Raw genomic sequence first — 21,613 nt, 5'->3', positions numbered from 1 at the left:
ACATGTACCTTTGTGAACTTATCATTTCTGAGAATGCATCCTATTACAGCGTGATTACCTGCAAATACCACATTAATGCAATAAATGCTCAGAATAATGTCCGTCAACCTTAATGCATTTGGCAATACGTGTAACGACATTCATCTCAACACCGACGTTTTTGAGATTCCCGATTCTCGCGCAATTTGTCTGCTACTGATGTGTGGATTTGCCGCGACAACAGCTAAAACACCTACTTAGGCATCATCATTTATTGCAGCTCGTGATTACGTTTCACATGTGGCTGAAGACTTCCTGTTTCCTTAAATAACGTAACTATCCGGCGAACGGTCTAGACACTTGGATGATGTCGTCCAGGATACCGAGCAACATACATAGCATAGCACACGCCCGTTGGGCATTTTGATCACAACACGATGTCGACCTTTCCCGCAATTTGTAAACGGTCCATTTTATCATGGGTAATGTATCACGAAGAAAATACCGTCCGCACTGGCAGAATGTTACGTGATACCACGTACTTATACGTTTTTGGCTATTACAGCGCCATCTATCACAAAGCGAAAAAAGTGGTCCAACTAATTCCTATTTCTTTACGTACTACACGAATATGTAATAAAAAATTTGGGTTCCTATTTTTAAAAAAACGCAGTTGATAACCGTTTGACATATGGCAGCACTATCTAGCGGGCCAACCATAGCGCCATCTGGTTTCCCCCTTGAAGTTAGACAAGTTTCGTTCTTTGTAGTTTTTTCGTTTGATGCATATTTCGTGAGATATTTGGCCCGGTCTCTTTCAATGGACCACCCTGTATATCTGTGAATGGGTGCTGGACGTTAGAGGTTATGACCCAGCGGTGGAACATTCCTGCAACAAAGTCACGGGGGGTTTTCTGGATAAAGGGCTGGACCCTGTCATATCTACATGGAGACGCTCATCGCTTGCGCCTTGATTTCTGGCAATATTTGCAGACTGCACATTCAGTAGTTGCGAGCAGTTCACGGTATCGCGCATATTTTACCAGTTACCTTAACAGCGTTTTTACATCACCCCCACAAATTTGGCGTTTTCCCACGTGGCAGGTGCCTGCTTGATTCGGAATGAAGCATGAGACGCGTACACCTTGGATTCGGCCGCCGGCCAGCCTGTATCAAATGGTTCAAATGGCTCTGAGCACTATGGGACTTAACATCGATGGTCATCAGTCCCCTAGAACTTAGAACTACTTAAACCTAACTAACCTAAGGACAGCACACAACAGCCAGTCATCACGAGGCAGAGAAAGCCTATATCACCTTGCGGGGTTTCCATTGTCCCGGATCAGTGGGCTACTTTTACTTTTACTTTCTTTTCCTCTGTAGATATGTGCACAATAATGAACTAAATAAGTAAATTGATATGAACAATGTGAGGGTGCAGCACGGCGGCTGAAAAGGGCGAGGCATCCGGGCCAGGCCTCGAGATTGACCCCTGCCCACGTTGTCTCCTCCAACCTTTATCTGTCTGTGGCCCTAAGAATCCGAAAAAAAGAAAAAAAAAAGAATTGTGGTCAAGTGGTTAGCGTTCGGGGTTTGCAAGACAAACGCGTGTCAGGCGACGGTTCGACTCTCCTTGAAACATAATTTTTAATCTACATTTTCTTCCTCACTGGTCATACTGTTTAATTTATATGGAATTTTTCAGGTAATTCAATAAAAAAGCCATGTGTATTTGCATGAAATTTAAGTAAATTTCATGTTTTTTGTCTACTTGCTATTTTAATTAAATTTAATTATTAGAGCAAACATATATATAACTATCGACAAGTATACCAAGAAACGCATAGAGTTTTCCTGAAAATGTATGCCCGTCGTCATTTGCGAAATCCCTTGTACACGCACTCTGATAGGGTGCCCGGAACCACTTTGCACATCGACCCTTCGAGCTGCAGGGTCAGAGGCAGTTTGACAGTTAAACTGTATACCGGTGAGGCATTGCTAATGTACGAAGAACGAGTAATGTAGGGGTAATTTTTTTGTATATCACAGAATTTCCACTTGTATGACAAAAATGAAGATGATTCACTTTATATCAACTGCTGCAGCAAAAGGAGTTAACTGTAAGTCGTGTGATGCATGTTACAACAATTCGAACCGTGGCCTCGTCCACGATCCTCTTGCAAAGAGCGAATGCTAACCACTTGGCCACACTGATTTCTTACTCCCGGAAGCCTCGCGCAGATACTTCAGTTACATAATACACGCGTAAAACTTCTCTTGCGATTTTTCCAGAATTTCCAGAATAGTGTGCCATACTACTTGCACGTTGTATTGTTTTAATGGCCTACTAGAGGTGTGCAAAGTTTGAAGTAAATCCGAGATCCCAAAGTCGTGATCTCTCCTTTAAGGCTGGGATGAAAACAAATGTGGAAGGTCGGATAAATGTATCACAGATTTCTTCCCGCCTCAGAAATATATGTAAACTCAGGTTCCCGACTACTTTCTCTATTGTCAGCAAAACGAGTTAACTGTAAGTCGTGTGATGCATCATTTAGTTGGACGAGTTACGCCATGGAGGACTCACGGAAGTTACGTATACTACCAGATACCTATGACTGCGAGAGCGGAACGTTAGTAGCAATACTGATTTCGTCAGAGGATGCGAAAGTCATTTCTCCGTAGTTTATCAGCATAAGGCTGGGTTATCCACCACCACTACTTATGTTCGCTCATCAGAGACATCGACATAAACTACGACGGTATATGGAAGTTCCGCGGTTTCGAGACGCTTCCATCACATAATTCGGGTAGTTAAGTACTCGTAACTAAGCAAAGCACCACGTTGTCTACAGAAAAACTCCTGATAATGACTACACAGGAAAGCGTGAGTTTATATACAAACCTGAGGCGGCACGAAATCCGAGAATGTCACATTCTCATACGTGTGAAGGGTTTCTGTTGTGAGCCACGTATACGTACTATTTATCATATTCAATAACGGAAACTCAGAATGGTGAAACGAGAGGGTGATTCCAATATTATGCTACAAATGTTCACGGATGATAGAAATGGGGATTATAATTTGAGGTAAAGGACCTCGATCCGGAAACAACTGAGTCGAAAGTTATAACCGAAATATGTTCTTATATCTCTGACAGTGCAATACATGTACCGCTACTGTTTGTTTGGACTAAAACGAAGAAAAAGTTCTGGTAAACATGAGTTCTCCCAAGAGCAAGGAGCACTTGTCCGTCTTAAATACCGTGAAACACATCTCTTCTGATATAAGCTCTTTGGTTTCCATATTTTTGGAGCAGGTAGTTTGGACCAAAACAAGAAAAAAAGTCTGGTAAATATGAGCTGTACGGCGCATATCATCAGAGTTAAGAACGCTTGGTTATCTTCACTACTGTGAAAGACGTATCTTCTAGTGAACAAGTGCCCATAGCTCTTAAGGTACGCATTTTTGAGACCATATTTACTAAACAATTTTATCTTGTTTTGGTGCTTAGTATCGCCTCAGCAAGTTGCCTATCCTACCGTCTCAGTCACAATACCGTTACATGTACTCCAATGTTAATATTACCATAATGATTTTCTGTTATAAATTCAGATTCAGTCCTTTACGGACCAGGATCCCTTACCTCAGATTGAATCATTTACACTTCACCATCATTCCTGATAGTTTGTAACATCATGACTACATCTCCCAGTATACGTTAAAAGAAGCGAGATAATTTCAAATTTGTATTTACGAGCCGCCACTGCCGTCAGTAAGAAATACTTTGCTAGTATGTATTTGTATTGTAAAATTTTCAGTTCTTCGACTAACTGAGCTCAAATTTCATCCATCGCCTACCTTAACAGGACATACAATGCTACTTCAACACATTACCGCACGCTTGTATCAGTTAGAAGAGGTGTTCCACGTGTCGCACGCTCATTTTGAAGCAATAGTGCACTCATCTCTGCACTGAGTAACGAAATCGTTTAAACATCTCCATATAACCATAAATCTTGGCAGGACTATGCAGTTCGATGTTACAGTTATTCAACAGCATCCATGAGTGCGCAGTACAATACAGTTTTGAGTAGCAAAAAGTGCCAGTGTCTTAGACGTGGGCCATGGGTGAAATATGAGCCCATTTACAAATGCACAAGAAAAGTACGCGAAGTCCAATATATTTTTATGCGTACTCCGGGCCTTGCGCATTCAGAACCACCACAGTTATTATTCTTATGGTTTTAACTAACTGCCACCGAGCGAGGTGGCGCAGTGGTTAGCACACTGGACTCGCATTCGGGAGGACGACGGTTCAATCCCGAGTCCGGCCATCCTGATTTAGGTTTTCCGTGATTTCCCTAAATCGCTCCAGGCAAATTCTGGGATGGTTCCTTTGAAAGGGCACGGCCGACTTCCTTCCCCGTCCTTCCCTAATCCGATGAGACCGATGACCTCGCTGTTTGGTCTCTTCCCCCAAACAATCCAATCCAAATCCAATTTAACTAACTGCCCACATTTTATAGGGGCCACCTAGTATGGTATTACACTTAAAAAAAATAGACATAAGGAATTGTTTAGCAAATGTTCAGCACCCCCCACGCTTTACACCTTGTACATGTCATCCGGCCTCTGGCAATTCTCGGGCCACTGCGTGAGCGCCATCCGGGTTTCGGCCAGTCAGTCAGGCCGTGTCCACTCCCGCGCGGCTCCTCTCAGCTTGCACGGTACGTTCTGATATGTTTACATGGCCCTACCCCCGCTGTTTGTTCATGCTAATGATCCGCTCTTCGTCGTTCGTGTTTAGGGGAGTTTTATCAGCATCGTATTTTATTTTAATTTTCTAGGTCATTGCCGCGCCCTTCACTCAAAAAATTTTTTTAAAAAGATTTTTAAATTTTACTTACCGCTTTCACCTGATGTCCGTATATAGGACATGATTGTTGGGGAGTGGCTACAGGGCAATGTTCAACGTTACTATGTTATAAATAGCGTTTGTGAGTACTTTCTTGTTTTATTCAAAAACTGGCTATTTAAAAAGTTTAATTTACACCTCAGAATTGGGGGATCGAATAGTTTATACGAGTTCTTATTATATTATTTTTTGTAGAGAGTGCCTGAGGATGCACCGATAAGTGGCGCGAAACCGGTCGCAGATGTAATATAAATCTTTCATACAGCAAGTACGGTATTTTCTATGAAAAAAAAAGGATGTAGGCTGCACTAATAATAACGCGCGCATGGCATTTGTGGCCGGGAGACCCCTCGCGGGTTCTTTAACACCACTACTGCGACTTGCGAGTGAATGAGGATGAAATGATGATGAAAGACACACAACACCCAGTCATCTCGAGGCCGAGAAAATCCCTGACCCCGCCGGGAATCGAACCAGGGACCCCGTGCGCGGAAAGCGAGAACGCTACCGCAAGACCACTTTCTTCCTTTATTGAAACAACCATATATGTACATAAGCACAAAAAACAAAATAATGACGTGCTGGAACTGTTTCAACACGAATTGTATCCTACAATAGACTGAAGAACACATTTCAATATAGTGCCATTTGTAAGCTTACAAAATAGAACAAAAGTAGTAAACTGACAATAGTCTCTAAGACCACGAGCCGCGGACTAGGTTGCAGTAGTTACACCGAGATGAACAGGCTTGCACAGGATAGAGTAACATGGAGAGCTGTATCCAACCAGCCTGCGGGCTGAAGATCACAACAACAACACAGCCAAGGCTTACTATTATAAGCGGGTTCAAATACTAACAGATGTAAGTTGCATGTGTTATAAAGAGACGTCCACAAAAAAGACTAGAAGGAACAGTTTCATCAAACCAGATTTCGGACTGAAGGCGAGAACGACAGGTCTTGGATACCGTGAGCAGATGTTGCGGTTGTCCTTCCTCTTTCGTTTCGGTAAAAAAATTTCTAATAGTGTGGAAAAATGGAGTAAATTTATTTCTTCAACCAGCTGTATTCCTGGATAGTATCTTGCACTGGAGAAACAATACCAGTGTGTGATCGGCCACATCTTTAAGTAATTAATTTCTGTGACATAATTACTTCCATTACCAGTCCAATTGTGTTTACGTACATCTGCGGCACCAGTCAGGTTTATTGCTCGTTTCTGGAGCAACACAGAGAGTCCTCGGTGGAGTTTGGAAGTAATGAAGAGTGTAGTGTGGAGACTGAAATTGAGTATTCAGAATAGAACCCTCATAGCACAGAATTTAAATTAGTGTAGCAGCTCAGTTAAGTCCTAGATAAAAATCGACATCAATGTGACTCATGTGGCAAAGACACACGTATACACCAAGTGGGAAACACGGGGAGGGAGATTCGGGTTCACTGTCCAGTCGACTGCATGATCATTAACGGCGGTCGCAATGGAAAGAACAATATTCTGAACCAGTTCGGTTTCCTGTTAGGACAGAAACTGCAAGTCGGTTGCCGTTAAAGGAAGGATGCGAATCTAATTTTCATAAAGTAGGTTTTCAATTTATCTGACGCACAGTGCATATTCTATATTCCCTACAATCCTCAACGTTAAGCCCGCAGCTCGTGGTCGTGCGGTAGCGTTCTCGCGTCCCACGCCCGGGTTCCCGGGTTCGATTCCCGGCGGGGTCAGGGATTTTCTCTGCCTCGTGATGACTGGGTGTTGTGTGATGTCCTTAGGTTGGTTAGGTTTAAGTAGTTCTAAGTTCTAGGGGACTGATGACCATAGATGTTAAGTCCCATAGTGCTCAGAGCCATTTGAACCTCAACGTAAATGTCAAAAACTGCTTGTAATGAATTCAAACATTGTGGGTATTTGTATGATATATTGATATCATGAGACAGGAGTGCCCCTCTAGGTGAGGTTACCACCTCACAACGTCAGCAATTAAAGGATGCTGAAATATTTCGCAGTTAACCTTCAATGGTGCGTCGAAGCTGCACATCGCTAGCTATGCTCTTGTTGTAGGTGAAATATTGATGATGGAACTCGAGGACTCCATTTTGCCCGCTCTCGCCTGTGGAGGTATACTATGAAAATTTAGTCAACTTCTGTTAGCTTCTGCTTCTTCGTGGGACCGTAATCTTTGTTATGATGTTGTTGCAAGCGACCAGTTGGGGCATGGAAGAGGGTGATGAGAAAGGTAGGGGAGCCGGAGGAAATGTAATTCATCCACTAAGGAAGTTGCTCAGTCGGCCGAAGTAGCCGAGCGGTTCAAGGGGTTGCAGTGGGGATCAGCGCGACCGCTACGGTCGCAGGTACTAACCCTGCCTCGGGCATGGATGTGTGTGATGTCCTTAGGTTAGTTAGGTTTCAGTAGTTCTCAGTTCTAGGGGATTGATGACCACAGCAGTTAAGTCCCGTAGTGCTCAGAGCCATTTGAACCATTGTTGAAGTTGCTCACTAGCCCCTTATTCGACCGATTCTTGAGTAATGTTCATCAGCCTGGGTCACTTAGCGGGTAGGACTGACATAAGAGGTAGAGAGAGAAAGAGAGAGAGAGAGAGAGAGAGAGAAAGAGAGAGAGAGAGAGAGACAGGTAGAGAGAGAATCTCCAACGAAGAGCGGCGCGTTTTGTCACGGGATCGTTTACTCCTTGAGAGAGCGTTACAGAGATGTTCAAAAAATTCCACTGGCTGACGCTACAAGGAAGACAATATGCGTCACGGTTACTACTGAAATTTCGAGAGAGTACTTTCTGTGAAGGTTCGGACAACATCTTACTTCCTCCCACATACGTCTCGCGAAGTGACCGCAACGAGAAAATTCAAAACATGAGAGCTAATACAGAGGCTTCTGGAAAATTATTTCTTCCCATGCATCAATCGAGAATGGGGTAGAGAAGTTACAGGCAAAAGTAAAGCTGTGAGGACGGGGCGTGAGTCGTGCTTGGGTAGCTCAGTTGGTAGAGACTTGCCCGCGAAAGGCAAAGGTCCCGAGTTCGAGTCTCGGTCTGGTACACGGTTTAAATCTGCCAGGAAGTTTCATATTAGCGCACACTCCGCTGCAAAGTGAAAATCTCATTTCAGAGAAGGATGTATCTGGTAGTGACGCTACAGGTACTGTCCACCATACACCTTCACGTGGCTTGGGGAGTATTGATGTAGAAGGCACAGCGTTCTTAAACTCCTAACTGCTATGCGACATAACTGCTGTCATCTTGTTTTCGTGTCTCTAGTTATAAAGTCCGCTCAACCCCCTACGTTTCTGCCATTGTGTGATGTGGTGAGTGCGTGACGTCTACCCAAAGTACGTCCTCTTTGATGAGTACAGCGTGCAAATACTTGACAATATTTCCACAGCAGAAACACAGTAATTAAAACCAAATTAAGGGATATTCTAAACCATCCAATGAAAGATAATTTGACAGAATTCTGTCTCTGAAACGAACTGTGGTGGCTGTGGATCCTGTTGCAAAATGAGAGAGCGGAAAGTTCCGTGAAAGTGGATCACTGAAAATAGTGACTACTGAAGAATCTATGAGGAATCGTGCAGAGCACACTAAAGCGAACCGGAAACACAGTAATAATTCCAGGAAAAGCAGACGCCACGTTGACACTCCAAGAATAAAATGGAAAGCCGCCCGTTGTGACCGAGAGGTTCTAGGCGCTTCAATCTGGAACCGCGCGACCACTACGGTCGCAGGTTCGAATCCTGCCACGGGCATGGATGTGGGTGATGTCTTTAGGTTAGTTAGGCTTAAGTAGTTCTAAGTTCTAGGGGACTGATGACCTCAGATATTAAGTCCCATAGTGCTCAGAGCCATTTGAACCATTTTGAACCGCAATGGAAAGTAATTCACAGCCGAAAGAAGGAGATCACAAAACTCTGAACCGATTCACACAAGTCTGAAACTTTACAAGGTGGGATCAAGACAAGAGATACAGAAGATACCAACAAGAATGGCGTATTTCGTCATGGGTTACTTGTTTATTCATTTACTTCTGTTCATCCAAGGATCATCTCACGATGATATAGGATTTGTCAAGGTAATACAGTATCAGTCAATTGGCTAAAATATAACACACAGCATACATAACGTGCTTATGAGTATAGGACAACTAGCCTATAGAGACGGACAGTTGGTCGGCTGTGGCCTTGAAGGAACCAACACAGCATTTGCCATAGTGATCTTGGAAAACCGCGGAACACCCAAATCGGAATCGTTGGACAGAGCGATTCCATCTTCCCAAATATATCAGTTTTCTAACGCACTGCCTCATTCGGTAAATCGTTATTGTACACTGAGGAGCCAAAGAAAGCGGGTACACTTGCCTAATATAGCGTAGGGCCCCCGCGAGCACGCTGAAGTGTCGCAATACGACGTGGCATGGACTCGACTAATGTCTGAAGTAGAGCTGGAGGGAATTGACACCATGAAGCCTGCAGGGCTGCCCAAAAGTCCGTAAGAGTACAAGGGGGTGGAGATCACTTCTGAACACTACGTCGCAAGGCATCCCATATACCCTCAATAATATTCATGTCTGGGGAGCTTGGTGGCCAGCGGAAGGGTTTAAACTCAGAAGAGTGATCCTAAAGACACTCTGTAGAAATTATGGGGCCTCGTAGTGTCCTGCTGGAATTGCCCGTCCGTTGGAATGCACAATGGACATGAATGGATGCAGATTATCAGAGGCGCTTACGCGCGGGTCACATGTCAGAGACGTATCTAGACGTATCAGGGGTCCTATACCACTCCAATTTCACACGCCCCACACCATTATAGAGCCTCCACCAGCTTGAACAGTCCACAGCTGATATGAAGTGTCCAAGGATTCATGAGGTTGTCTCCGAACCCGTACACGTCCATTCACACGATACAATTTGAAACGAGACTCGTCCGACCAGCAACAGGTTTCCAGTCATCAACAGTCCAATGTCGGTGTCGATGGGCTCAGGCGAAGCGTAAAGCTTTGTGCCGTGCAGTCATTAAGGATAAACGAGTAGGCCTTCGGCACCGGAAGCAGATATATCGATGATGTTTCGTTGAATGGTTTGCACGCTGACACTTGTTGGCTCAGTACTGAAATCTGCAGCAATTTGCAGAAGAGTTGCTCTTCTGTAACATTGAATGATTCTCTTCAGTAGTCGTTGCTCCTTTTCTTGCACAATCTCTTTCCGGCAGCAGTGATGTCGGAGATTTGATGCTTTACCGGATTCCTGTTATTCACGGTTCGCTCGTGAAATGGTCGTACGGGAAAATCCCCACTTCATCGCTACCTCGGAGATGCTGTTTCCCATCGCTCGCGCATCGACCATAACACCACGTTCAAACTAACTTAAATCTTGATTACCTGCGATTGCCTAGCAGTAATAACTGATCTAACAACTGCGCCAGACACTTGTTGCCTTATATACACGCTGCCGACCGTAGCGCCGTCTTCTGGCTGTTTATATATCTCTGTATTTGCATAAGCATGCCTATACCAGTTTCTTTGGCGCTTGAGTGTATAATGTCACTCCATTCACGCACAAACTGTTTCAGGTAATTTGTAGTACAAAACATAGTTTCATTTTTCACTGTCCACATAATGACTCCTGGACTGTTTCCAGTCACTTGCAAGTAAAACATGGTTCCTCTCTTCACTACTGCTCACACTACGACACCCACCGATGACTCCTGGGCATTGGAGAGAATCCTATCAAATGATAATGGCCTATGCTAAGAGGGAGGAGTTCTGAATAATGGAGAGGTTTACTATTGAACTTTCGAGATTGCCGTTTCCAAAATAAATCACAAAAAAAATTACATCCTCCAACACGTATCGCGAAAAATAACTATGACGAAAATTCAAGGAGAGTCGCGCTCAGGCCAAGTTTACTGAAATTCGTTCCCCCAAAACACATTAGTGTAACAGGAAAAACGGAAAATTAAAGACACACCTTTGATAGACTCCATAAGCTTACTGAAACGTTGGCTGTAATGTATAAATATAAATGTATATGGAACTTGTACTTGGCCTACAATTCCAAATTAATAGGACCAGTTCTTACAAACGCTAAAAGAACTTCATATGACTACAGCATTAGCATGTCTCAATTGTTGAGGGAATATTACTATTAACTGGATGTAGATCGTTCGGCTATATACGACTGATACAGACCTTATTTTATAATGTAATTGAGAAAACACCAGACCCTGGATACGTATCACCTTGTCAAAAGAATAATACTGCGACAATGGCACAATTGTTTGTTCCTTCTCAACGTAATTTCGTAGCGATTGAGAGAATTATTGTTAAAGAGTACAAGATTTTGAACAGTGCCTGTAAACAACATTATCCGTTTTATCTTTAGTCTCTGTGTCGAGTACAGTAAAATCCACAGTCTTTCTATCCAAGAGCCGGCCGAAGTGGCCGCGCGGTTCTGGCGCTGCAGTCTGCAACCGCGAGACCGCTACGGTCGCAGGTTCGAATCCTGCCTCGGGCATGGATGTGTGTGATGTCCTTAGGTTAGTTAGGTTTAACTAGTTCTAAGTTCTAGGGGACTAATGACCTCAGCAGTTGAGTCCCATAGTGCTCAGAGCCATTTGAACCATTTTTTTTCTAACCAAGACGGTAACTAATAAAAGTCACTAGGATGTATGAGGACAAACTCAACGACAATCAATTTAAAAGAAACGGAAAGAGACAGCAAGAACACTCAGCCTACAAAGTAGCTATGGAGCCTGACTTTTGTAACCAAATTAGTTTTTTGTCCGAGAATTTCAATGAGCCAGGGCAGCAATCAGTGCAATATGATCTGTCGTCAACACGATTCAGTCCGAGTGATCAGCCATGTTTCGGGCAGCAAGAAAGTTCGCGACCTCTTTGATAACGCGAAAGCCACACAATAAAAAAATGAGGACTCACCGTATAACTAGTTCAAGGCGTTATAATGGATCAATCAGGAGTTGAACACATTTTGGCAAATAACCATAAGCAGTTGAAGTGGAGGGATTTGGTATCAAGTGAGAATTATCAAAAGGGTGTCGTGGCATGACTCAACATGACAGCTCTGGTCTGAGAGTCGCATGCCGTGTCGCAAGTGGAGCGCTTGCAAAATGGATCAAAGCTGTGAAAAAAATTTTTATTGGCTCTCCATTCACTACATACCGTGATACTACACCATCAATTCCATTTCTAAAAGTGTGAAAAAAATAATAATTTGAAAAAAACCTGCACGCCCCATTCTTCTTCTCTATTTTCTTGTATTATTCATTCCTGCGACATTTGATTCCAGTTTTGTACAATTACAACGGACCGAAAGTTTGGGAAGTACATCAAGAATCCAGTGGAATAACATCGCCGCCCATGATTCTGTGTTTGTCGGTTTACGTTGATAGTCCACTGTCAAATTTTTTATTCAGGCTTCTGGTAAATTACAGTTTAGAAACTGCATGTACTCTTTCTAACCAATGGAGATGGAGCTGTTAAATTTGGTATACGACTAGTCAGTAGTGTAGAGAAGAATTTTATGGAAATAATTTTGATTTAATGAAATGGTAAGCCACTTACGGAACAGAATACTCTACAATTCGGCGAATCTTTTTCAGTGTTACTTATAAAGGACAATAATTTTGCAAGGGAAGACGTTGGAGTTTGGATAATTTTAATAATCGCATGTCGAACTGCGTACAAAAATGAATTTAGTTGTGATAAAACCTGCGGAAAACGAACATTTGTATTCATACTATTGAAAAAAAATTCAGTTGTTTATATATAAAGACAAGGTTACGCGAAAACTAACATGTGGATGCACACAACATTTCTTAACTACTATTCCAGATTTCATTACATTATCTTGAAAACTCTTCCAAGAATTGAAATTTCACGCACATCCCGCTATAAAGTGGATCTTTTTAAATATATATTCTATCTTTACTGAATATACTGTAGTACCTGCCTCCCGTGTGATGTCTGGTTTCAACATAGCAAGAAGAAGTCTTCACCCAAAAAATTTCTCGACAAGCCAGCCATTTACACATCGACTGCCAGCGGGGGCAGCATTGATCCCCTCTCTGCCTGCCGTATCGCAAAAAACGTCTCCAGTCAGGCAAAATGGTCTACATTTGCTACATTCCTCATTCCAATGCAGATGCGTTCAGTGTGGGTAGATTTTTTTTTTTTAATCGTATGGCTAGGGCCCCCCGTCGGGCAGACCGTTCGTCGGGTGCCGGTCTTTCTATTTGACGCCACTTCGGCGACCTGCAGACGATGGAGGATGATGATGAGGACAGCACAACACCCAGTCCCTGGGCGGAGAAAATTCCCCGACCCAGCCGGGAATCGAACCCGGGCCCAGATGATTGACAATCCGTCACGCTGACCATTCAGCTACCGGAGGCGGACTATGGGTGAATGTACGTTACAAGACACTGTAGGGTGCAAATTTCTTGAAATGATGTTGGATGCAGCCCACGTTAATCATTGGAGAAGGAATGTGACACCTAGGAGTCGATCAAGATCATCTTTGGTGATCGTTTTAGTCTAATAGATAAAACCAACAAAGTGTGGGAGCGAAAAACAGACTCTGGTAAATCGAGAGAAAGTTACAAGATAGAACGAGCTGAAAATAGTAAGCAATTAAAATGGCCTTCACAGACAATATGCCATGGTGTGTTGGCTGTCGCTCATCACTAATCAGTATGTCTCATCATTCTCTGATGGCATTTTTAAAAAGTTATGATGTCAAATTGAAATAACAGCGATCTAATTGAATTGCATAGTAATGAATGCAGTCCCGATGGCAAAAAGTATTTATTTGTTAATTCCTGTAACCAGTTCCGATCAAAGGGTCCATCTTTAGATCAGACACTTCAAAATGCGTAACATAATGGACCAACTGTGGTAAAACAATGCAATCTTAAAAATTAACATACAAGTAACACACAAGTGCGCAGTGGAAAGTAATGACTTCCAGTTTTTTTATGTGAAAACTCTTAAAGCTATTTACCATACTTTTAAAGCTATTTATCAAACGTTATCGACATCCTACATCCTCATTCCCCATGGCTACATGTTTATTTCCCCCAACTACAGACCAGTTTGTTAACACAGTGAGTGTAGAATGTTTAACATTGTTGACGGAGCCACAGCTTCACCTCGGCACGTACCGCTTCACGAATATCGAAAATGAAGTCCACTAAGACGTTCTTCAAGTTTTGGAAACTGATGAAAATCGGATGTGCCAAGTCAGGACTGTACGGTGGATATTCGATGACAGTGAGTCCAAGGCATCGGATTGTTGTGGATGTCAGAGCACTCTTGTGTGTCCTGGCGTTGTCGTGCTGAAGGAAAGGGAGCTCCGTGTGTGGGCGAAATCTTCGAATTCGGAACTCGATCACAGCATGCAGCTTCTCACGCACATAGTTACGTCATATACTGCCATGTCAAATGGTTCAAATGGCTCTGAGCACTATGGGACTTAACTGCTGTGGTCATGAGTCCCCTACGACCGTAGTGGTCGCGCGGTTCCAAATGTAGCGCCTAGAACCGTTCGGCCACTACTGCCATGTCACACGCTACAAATCGGAGCCCTCTAGCGGCAAAGGGCAACAAATATGTAGACATGAATAATAAAATTATGGATCGTTAATAGGCCTAATGTTTATTTTGTTTAAAACTCTTTGAGGGTTTTCACATAAAAAATTTCGGAGGAATTATTTTTCAGCACGCCCTCTTACTTGTATAACAAATTGATGTACGTCACCTTGACGACATGGGAAGCCGGGTCACGGAGCTGCTTGTGAGTGCCAAAAATTTACAGTCGATCACTGCTGACCAACTAATGATTCTAACGCTTTATAAAGGGGAAGCTCCGCCAGTCGTTCCACATGTCATCGGTACTATTTATCTCTGTTAAACTGTTCCCGATTTTTTAATAAATAGAGTTCGTATTTGCATGAAAACGTTTTATGTGTCTTAGCAGTGTGTAACGCTGAGAGTGAGGCAGGACACACATCGTTTAAGTGGACCGCCTGTAGGCCAAGTTATCACTGGTACGGCAATATTAGCGGGCGTAGGTTCCTATGGCAAGCAGTGGGGTCCACAACATCGTAATCTTTGTCTGAATGAATGTATCCTCTATGTTAGAGACTTTGATAACATGTGCTCGAGAAAGGGTTCTCTCAATGCATAACATAGGGCAGGGTTTCTTATATTCTGGACGCCGCTATACGCCTTTTGAGGTTTGTTAAAACCTTTTAAACGTTTTAAATGCATTTATGGACTTGAAGTAACTGTATATCAAGTTCGAATGTACAGTACGACGTTGCCCTATTTGCACACAAGTTATTTGTGAATTTATGTCGTTTATATTACTGACTACGTGTGAAATGTTCAAATGTGTGTGAAATCTGATGGGACTTAACTGCTAAGGTCATCAGTCCCTAAGCTTACACACTACTTAACCTAAATTATCCTAATGACAAACACACACACCCATGCCCGAGGGAGGACTCGAATCTCCGCCGGAACCAGCCGCACAGTCCATGACTGCAGCGCCATAGACCGCTCGGCTAATCCCGCTCGGAGAATACGAGTGAAACAATGGGTGGAGCTTCCTCATAATAACGCCTTGGATTCACTGGCTGGTCAGCAGCTCCGTGGAACCACTCCATCAGTAATCAAGAGTGGACACGTAAGATTATTTTGTATAGTTTTACCATTCTCGACCCATTTTGTTACGCATTTCAGAGATTCTGGTTTGAAGGTGATTGCTTAGACCGCAGCCAGTTATTGGAATTGATAAATAAGAAATTTCTGCTATATGGATTTTTTTCCTGTTATTCTTGGTGGACTTTGGGCCATGAGTGGTGAACATGCACAACACTGCGACGATTAGAGGTAGCATACCATGCCTAAATGCCTTATGAGCTCCTTCTAGCACACAATGCGACCTGACCAGCCCAAATAACCAACGGTAGAGTGGTCAACAATGACTCTATCAAAGGAAAATATGGCTCCAATTTGGAGAGTACTTCTTACATATATTTCACCACACGTAACTGCATTGAGAAGCCCATGTGAGATAATGTGTAGATAATCTTCCACTCTGACCATGCGTCCTAGATGAACTGGACAAGTGTTTAATTCACGTATTTCATTGAATACCCAGGAATGAAACTGTTTGTTTTAATGTATGTTGCTCCCTATTGGTACTTTGCCTTCGGATCATTTGTTCCCAAATCTACAGATTATTAATACGGCTCGTAAGACATAAATGGGGCCTAATGGGGAAGTATCATAGCCAACTAACAAATGGCTTCCAGCCAACGTGTGACCTGCGAAGTAACCACTACAATGTTATACCGGAATTTCCGTTGTCAAAGGCTGTCGTTTCATACTTCCCGTTTTCGACATCAGCATTTTACTAGTCAGTGGTAGGGTCTGTCAATTCAACAGAATGTAGTCTTCGTTGCCAGTTGCCATGTTTGATGAAAGTTGTCAGCAGCCACTTCGCTGTGTGTTTCTATGTTTTATTTGGGCACATAACACCTAACCGGAACAGGCACGCGTGGGAAACCACTTTGTAACAATGATCAGGCAGTCGGCAGTACCAGTCCATGCTATCTAGACCCAGACATTACTGTTCAGTAGCTGGTCGTAGAGGTACCCGTTATTTGCTGCAGTTTATATATTCCCATTTGTTTTTATATCCGGTTCTAAAATACACTCTAAGACAAGAAAAAGGAAAAAAAGAAAGAAAAAAAAGAAGACGCATCACAAGGGAATCATCCGAATGGAACGGAAATCAGTAGATGTCATGTAGAAGTACAGACAAATAAATGAATACGAGTTCATAAAAATTGGATGATATATTCAAGAGAAAGAGCTTCACAAATTGAGCAAGTCAGTGACGCATTGGTCCATGTCTGGCCCTTATCTAAGCAGTTCTTCGTCTTGGCATTGGTCGACAGAGTTGTTGTGTGCTCTGGAACCGCTCTACCGCTACGGTCGCAGGTTCGAATCCTGCCTCGGGCACGGATGTACGTGATGTCCTTAGGTTAGTTAGGTTTAAGTAGTTCTGAGTTCTAGAAGACGGATGACCTCAGATGCCCCATAGTGCTCAGCGCCATTTGAACCATTTTGCTGTGTGTCATCCTAAGGAATATCGTGCCAAATTTTGTCCAACTGGTGCGTTAGATCGTCAAAACTTCGATATCTTTGGAGGACTCTGTTCCTAAATCTTCAAACGTTTTCAACCGAGGAGAGATTCAACGAAGTTTTTGGCGAAGGTCGAGTATGGCAAGCACGAAGGCAATCAGTACAAATCAGTCTGCTGGAGGACATTATCTCGCTGAAATGTTAGCCCAGGATGGCTGGCCATGAAGGACAACAAAACATGACGTCGAATATCGTCGACTTACCACTGTGTTGTAAGAATGCAGTGGATGACAACCAAGGAGGTCCTGCTATGAAATGAAATGGCATCCCAGACCATCACTCCTCGCTGACGGGCAGCACGCCGGGCGATACTCAGGTTGGTATCCCACTGCTGTCCGGAACGCCCCCAGACATGTCATCGCTGGTCATCGGGACTCAGTTATGCCCCTGGTAACTGAGTGGTCAGCGCGACGGAACATCATACCAACGGCCCGGGTTCGATTTCCGGCTGGGTCGGAGACCTTCTCCTCTCAGGGACTGGTTGTTGTGTTGTCTTTATCATCGTCATTTCATCCCCATCGACACGCAAGTCGCCGAAGTGGCGTCAACTCGAAAGACTGGCACCAGGGGACCGGTCTACCCGACGGGAGACCCTATCCACACGGCATTTCCATTTATCGGGACTCAGTTCCGACCGATACTCATCACTGAGGACAATTCAACTCCCATCAGTTTGTTTCCAGGCCAAATGTAGCTGGCGCCACTGCAAACGGGCTTCTTGGTGTACAGAGATCAATGGTACTCGGCGCAAGAGGAGCCTTGGGCTCATACACCTTTCTGTGGGCGGCCTATTAAAGGTTCTTTTGGTCGGTTAAGCAATAGTTGAGTGTCACATTAATGATGATGATGATGAATCCGGAGCTCTCTGACGATAGCTCGGCCCTTGCGTTCTGTCGTCTCTCTAGGTCGACTGCTTCCTTCTTGACACTGTTTTCGGCCATGGTTCACCCATTCCTCCAATATGACATCGTTCTTATTCAAATGATGAGTGATTCGCCAATAACTGCCACTGCTTTCTTTGAGCCCAACGACACGTTCTCCATCAAATGTCGACATCCACGTGTATTTTCACCTGCGTGTCTGCGAAACATAGTCACTCTCCAACTGCGTATACCGAATGAAATTCGCAAAGATTTTATGCCTTAGTATCGATATGTCCCCCGTTTATTATCCTTGACAGACACGTCGTGAAATTACGCTGCCTCGTCACATATTCATCCATTGGCCACCAAAGTTCACAATTTTGCATCTTCCGTCGACCTTGAATGAATATCAATTTTTAACCAATTTGGATAACTCCTTTGTGGTGCGTAGCTTTTTCTTTTTTTTTTTTTTTTTGTCTTAGAGTGTAGATTGTTAAAAAGATACTAAAGGAATACCTACAAGCTGAAGCTATGAGCGTTCATACCTAAAACAGTATTAAATGTGTGGACTTGTTTTTCATGTTTATTTTGAAAGATCAACAAATTATTATCGTGAATATAAAAATAAGAGGCCTGTTTCCAGTTGTATATTCCATTTCCTTCTTTCCCATTTAAATATAGAGTTAATAGCAGAATAAGCCGCGAAATGAAATTATTTATCTTATTCAAGCAAACACTTCCATTTACATACTAAATACTTCAATGTACGCTTATGATCAGGACCACCAGTTCCTCTATATAGTGCACATAAAGCTCTCTGCATATTTGCAATCAAGCGTGGTGCTGCGAAATTGTCAACTGAGTATTATTTGGGGGCAAGAGAGAGGTACTGTCGGTTGCCGAAGAGCCCTTTTGGCTACAGACAACACACATCGATTCAAACTGGGGAACATTTTTCTGTTAATGAAGTGTATTGTTCGTGACTGCTGGTGTGCATTACTAAATTAAACTTCAGAGTTAATGAAAGTTCTGGAAAATTAATTTATTGTGGTCTAGATTTGAGTTCGCTCAGCCAGCATCAGATGAAACCGCAAACAACATTACAAATCTCTAACGGCAAAGAGAGTTAACATTTCAACGCAGAAAACCGTGAAGCGAGCTACGTCCTATTGGAATCATTCATTTATTAAAATTCATGTTTAGTAGGCACGCTGTTCCTAGTACGGGCGTAATGACTTAAATTTAATCAGTGTATTGCGAAAAGTGTATAACGGCAGTTTTTAAAAGACTAGAGAATTTAACGAGAAACATTCCTTCCATATTGAACCGTAGATGTCGTTATATGGATACGTTAACCAGAGTTAAGAGTTCCTTAAGTGCATAATGTTAATAATAGCGCATAATGTTAATAATAGGCTATATGAATGTGTGAGATGTTCGAGGTATATATAATTTGGCATTGAACTGAGACCTAAAAATCCCAAAAAAAGCTTTTGTGGTATCCGCATATCAGTTAACGTGTATGGGGTTAGACTCAAGTTGAGCAAAGAAAGAAAAAATAAGTCTTATGGAACTATGAAACAAAAACAAAACAATAACTTCTGTCTCTTAAAGGCTGGCAAAATCGATCGCTTAGTTTATCACGTAGCGCTCTGCGACATAGGTATTTTTCAGCGTGAGGGCACCATATCATAGGTTGTTTTCATTTGGTAACCCATAGCAGAAAATCGTATCGGTCATATTACTTGGTAAGTGAAAGGTTTCGATTTGTAATAAACAGTCATGAAAGGAGAAGAGAATGTACTGAACGATAGCTACGAAAGTACATCCCCTGCAGTAACACATGTTACAGTAACGCCACTTAGACTGCAGCCCTTGCCGGCCCAGCATCAGGATGTTAGAGAATTCTGTCTCCAAAATATGCTACAAGAGCGGCCTTCGTGGCCTTAGACAGTAAATGTCATTAAGCAAGCGTATACTGCTCACAACAAACTCTCAACCACGACTGGTATGTAGTGTGGGTCAAAATTTCGTCATCTTTTAATATTGTCTTTTTCTAAGTTTGGAATTCCCGATTATGGGAAAATTTTGAGTGATTGTCCATCTATTCTGATTAAGCTACAGTTTTGGACATTAATGCAGCAGTAGAATAAATGGTCAGCTGTAACATGCATGTATAGCATTTCGCTAACATTGAAAAGAAACCATCTGTGGGTATGATGGTTGTTGGTGTATTATGACATTTTGAAGGCACTGTTGTGATAAGACAACTCAACGTAGAGAAACCTCTGTGGGTGATAACTAAAACTGTAGCCATAAAAGCCACGACTCTTCTGTATTTTCTGTATGCATCATCGATTAAGATTTCTCTTGACGCGGCCTGTCTACGCAGTCAGATGTAACTAGCAGAATTATTTTTGCTGTTTACTTTCCCTGTTGTAGAAATTATGGTGACTAACAAAGATGAGGACATACACCTTCACAAAAATGGTAACCGAAGTAAGAAGTCATTGGTCAAAGCTTATGAGTTAAGACAATTATGCGAAAGCCCAGAGACTACCTGAGACTGTTTATCGTTTGCTGAATGTCATATAGCACAGTCCGTCTAACTCTGAACATAGTTTTACCCCGACATAAAAATTATATCTCACAAGTTTCATGGGGAGATTACACGAAAGCCAAATTCAGACTATTCAGGAGCTACATCAATGAATCAAATAGGCTTCTGTTTGGTTCTGGTGAAGTATCAGTTTTATCTCTTTAGTATAATCCATACTTTTGGTGGAAAGCATATGGTAGTAGTACCTAAAATGCATAAAATACTTAAGTTTAGGGAAAGTGTAGTTTAGCATGGACTGCAAAATAGCAGTATTATCGAAACATGTCATTCAGAGACTAATAATGGTCACTGCAGAGTGTTACACATCCACGTCAAACTTTTTATTTGAACAAGGGAGCTGCGCGATAAGTTCTGCTCTTCAAAACATGTATCAGTTACTCATTCTATTTTTGGGACGCACCATTCCTTGTTCCGGTGGTATCTCTTCGCTGTCTAGTTTTCTCTCTCTCTGCACGTTCCGGTTTTCTCAGAGGAAAAACCATTATCTAAAATATATTTTCAGTGTCGCCGACGTGAAACAACGTATTAAAATGAATAAAAAACTACACCGTCTTACAACTTGTTTCATTTACATTTATTAGTGTGTCATCACAGATGTTCTACCATGTACTTTGGATAGTCGCTTCATAACCATTTTTTGCATTTTAGTTTCATGCATTGCTGTCAGCGATTCTTCCGTGACAGTACTACTTTCGGTAAATGAAGAACGACTGCCTCCAATGACAATCGTGATTAGATTTCAATGAGCGATGCATTTAGAGTACTTGGGGGTTGTCTTCATCTACTTTGACAGTCTACATCACTTTTCCTCCAGATTTAGGTTACTTGTGGTCCTGTTAAAATCGCAGTAGTATACAAGGTGTTACAAAAAGGTACGGCCAAACTTTCAGGAAACATTCCTCACACACAAATAAAGAAAAGATGTTATGCGGACATGTGTCCGGAAACGCTTAATTTCCATGTTAGAGCTCATTTTAGTTTCGTCAGTATGTACTGTACTT

At 42.6% G+C, this 21,613-nt stretch overlaps 1 protein-coding gene across 1 annotated transcript in view; it reads right to left on the bottom strand.

Annotated features, from left to right (window-relative positions):
• Positions 1-21,613, bottom strand: part of LOC124622835 — a 119,019-nt gene that overhangs the window by 34,696 nt on the left and 62,710 nt on the right. The gene's annotated exons all lie outside the window — the stretch shown is intronic.

The sequence above is a fragment of the Schistocerca americana genome, chromosome 7 (genome assembly GCF_021461395.2).
Source record: "Schistocerca americana isolate TAMUIC-IGC-003095 chromosome 7, iqSchAmer2.1, whole genome shotgun sequence".
Lineage (NCBI taxonomy): Eukaryota > Metazoa > Arthropoda > Insecta > Orthoptera > Acrididae > Schistocerca > Schistocerca americana.
Note: the sequence above shows the minus strand (reverse complement) of the source record. Positions and strands in the feature narration are given on the sequence as shown.